Genomic DNA, 3,224 nt, shown 5'->3' with positions numbered 1-3,224 from the left:
AGTTTCTAATGGAGGACCTTGTTTCAGTCATGAAACTTTGAGTGGTTTTGATTAGATCAGAGACCATGGTTGCTAAGTCAGAGTTATTCTGCTTAGAACTCTCTGTCTGTTACTGAGAAGATGATAGAAAAGGTTTGCTATTGCTAAACCTGTTTCTTCCACCATTATTATTGTTGAAACCTTGTTGAGGTCTCTGTTGATCCTTCCATGAAAAATTTGGATGATTTCTCCATGAAGGATTATAGGTGTTTCCATAAGGTTCTCCCATGTAATTCACCTCTTCCATTGAAGGGTTCTCAGGATCATAAGCTTCTTCCTCAGATGAAGCTTCCTTAGTACTGCTTGGTGCATTTTGCATTCCAGACAGACTTTGAGAAATCATATTGACTTGTTGAGTCAATATTTTGTTCTGAGCCAATATGGCATTCAGAGTGTCAATCTCAAGAACTCCTTTCTTCTGACTAGTCCCATTGTTCACAGGATTCCTTTCAGAAGTGTACATGAATTGGTTATTTGCAACCATTTCAATCAGCTCTTGAGCTTCTGTAGGCGTCTTCTTCAGATGAAGAGATCCTCCAGCAGAGCTATCCAAAGACATTTTGGATAGTTCAGACAGACCATCATAGAAAATACCTATGATGCTCCATTCAGAAAGCATATCAGATGGACACTTTCTGATTAATTGTTTGTATCTTTCCCAAGCTTCATAGAGGGATTCTCCTTCCTTCTGTCTGAAGGTTTGGACTTCCACTCTAAGCTTACTCAATTTTTGAGGTGGAAAGAACTTTGCCAAGAAGGCATTGACTAGCTTTTCCCAAGAGTCCAGGCTTTCTTTAGGTTGTGAGTCCAACCATGTCCTAGCTCTGTCTCTTACAGCAAAAGGGAATAGCATAAGTCTGTAGACCTCAGGGTCAACCCCATTAGTCTTGACAGTGTCACAGATTTGCAAGAATTCAGCTAAAAACTGATGAGGATCTTCCAATGGAAGTCCATGGAACTTGCAATTCTGTTGCATTAGAGAAACTAATTGAGGCTTAAGCTCAAAGTTGTTTGCTCCAATGGCAGGGATAGAGATGCTTCTCCCATAGAAGTCGGGAGTAGGTGCAGTAAAGTCACCCAGCACCTTCCTTGCATTGTTGGCATTGTTGTTGTTTTCGGCTGCCATTTGTTCTTCTTCTTTGAAGATTTCTGTTAGGTCCTCTACAGAGATTTGTGCCTTAGCTTCTCTTAGCTTTCGCTTCAAGGTCCTTTCAGGTTCAGGATCAACCTCAACAAGAATGCTTTTGTCTTTGCTCCTGCTCATATGAAAGAAAAGAGAACAAGAAACTATGGAATCCTCTATGTCACAGTATAGAGATTCCTTGAGGTGTCAGAGAAAAAGAAAAAATAGAAGACAGAAGTAGAAAATTCGAACTTATCAAAGAAGATGGAGTTCGAATTTTGCATTAAGGAATAGTGTTAGTCCATAAATAGAAGGATGTGAAAAGAGGAGAAGTAATTTTCGAAAATTAAGTCAAAGATTTTGAAAACATTTTGAAAAAACACTAATTGATTTTCGAAAATAAAAGTGGGAAAGAAGTAAAGTGATTTTTGAAAAAGATTTTGAAATTAGAAATCAAACAGATTTGATTGAAAGTTATTTTGAAAAAGATATGGTTGAGAAGATATGATTGATTTTAAAAAGATGTGATTGAGAAGATATGATTTGAAAAACATTTTAAGAAGATTTGATTTTGAAAATTAATGACTTGGCTATCAAGAAAAGATATGATTCAAACATTAAACCATTCTCAACAGAAAAGGCAACATACTTGAAATGTTGAATCAAATCATTAATTGATAGCAAGTATCTTTGAAATTAGAAAGAAATTGATTTTGAAAACATATGATTGAAAAGATATGATTTGAAAAAGATTTGATTTTGAAAAACTTTGAAAACCTGAAAAAAATTTGCATTGAAAACAAAATCTTCCCTCTTGTGCCATCCTGGCGTTAAACGCCCAGAATGGTGCACATTCTGGCATTTAACGCCCAAAACTATACCCTTTTGGGCGTTAAACTCCCAACCAGGTACCCTGGCTGGCGTTTAAACGCCAGTCTATCCTTCTTCACTGGGCGTTTTGAACGCCCAGCTTTTCTGTGCAATTCCTCTGCAGTATGTTCTGAATCTTCAATTCTCTGTATTATTGACTTGAAAAGACACAAATTAAAAATATTTTTGGATTTTTAATAATCAAAATGCAACTAAAATCAAATAACAATGCATGCAAGACACCAAACTTAGCAGTTTGTATACTACTGACACTAATGAGAATGCATATGAGACACATAGACACTCAAGTCAAGAGAATTCAAAGGTCAGAGCAATGAAATCATCAAGAACAACTTGAAGATCCTTAAGACACATGAATGAATGTATGCAATTGACACCAAACTTAAAATGAAACACTAGACTCAAACAAGAAATATTTTTGGATTTTATGATTTTGTAATTTTTTTGTGTTTTTCGAAAATAAAGTGGAAAAAGGTATCAAAATTCTTAATGAGAATTCCAGGAATCATGCAATGTTTAGTCTAAGACTCCGGTCCAGGAATTAGACATGGCTTCACAGCCAGCCAAGCTTTCAAAGAAAGCTTCGGTCCAAAACACTAGACATGGCCAATGGCCAGCCAAGCCTTAGCAGATCACTGCTCCAATAGCAAGATTGATAGAAATCAACAAGCTCTTGTGATGATAAGTTGAAACCTCGGTCCAATGAAATTAGACATGGCTTCACAGCCAGCCAGACTTCAACAAATCATCATGAAACACTAGAATTCATCTTCAAGAATTCTGAAAAAAAAAATACCTAATCTAAGCAACAAGATGAACCGTCAGTTGTCCAAACTCAACAATCCCCGGCAACGGCGCCAAAAACTTGGTGCTGTTGCCGGATCAGAACTTTGGCACTGATGTTACCGGACCAAAAGCTTGCCGAAATACTCGAACAATCCCCAACAACGGTGCCAAAAACTTGGTGCACGAAACTGTGATCAATACTTTTCACAACACAAATAATCCCCGGTAATGAATCCAAAAACTTGGTGTTCAATACCATGGCATAAACACAACTTCGCACAACTAACCAGCAAGTGTACTGGGTCGTCCAAGTAATAAACCTTACGCGAGTAAGGGTCGATCCCACAGAGATTGTTGGTATGAAGCAAGCTATAGTCACCTTGTA

At 37.3% G+C, this 3,224-nt stretch overlaps 1 non-coding gene across 1 annotated transcript; it reads left to right on the top strand.

Moving 5' to 3' along the window:
- Nucleotides 1-652: 652 nt before the first annotated feature.
- On the top strand, nucleotides 653-760 carry LOC112793071 (small nucleolar RNA R71). The gene has a single exon (XR_003197780.1). It is a non-coding gene; the product is annotated as a small nucleolar RNA R71 (small nucleolar RNA).
- The last annotated feature ends 2,464 nt before the right edge of the window (nucleotides 761-3,224 follow it).

This window comes from Arachis hypogaea, chromosome 3 (genome assembly GCF_003086295.3).
Source record: "Arachis hypogaea cultivar Tifrunner chromosome 3, arahy.Tifrunner.gnm2.J5K5, whole genome shotgun sequence".
Classification (NCBI taxonomy): domain Eukaryota; kingdom Viridiplantae; phylum Streptophyta; class Magnoliopsida; order Fabales; family Fabaceae; genus Arachis; species Arachis hypogaea.
Note: the sequence above shows the minus strand (reverse complement) of the source record. Positions and strands in the feature narration are given on the sequence as shown.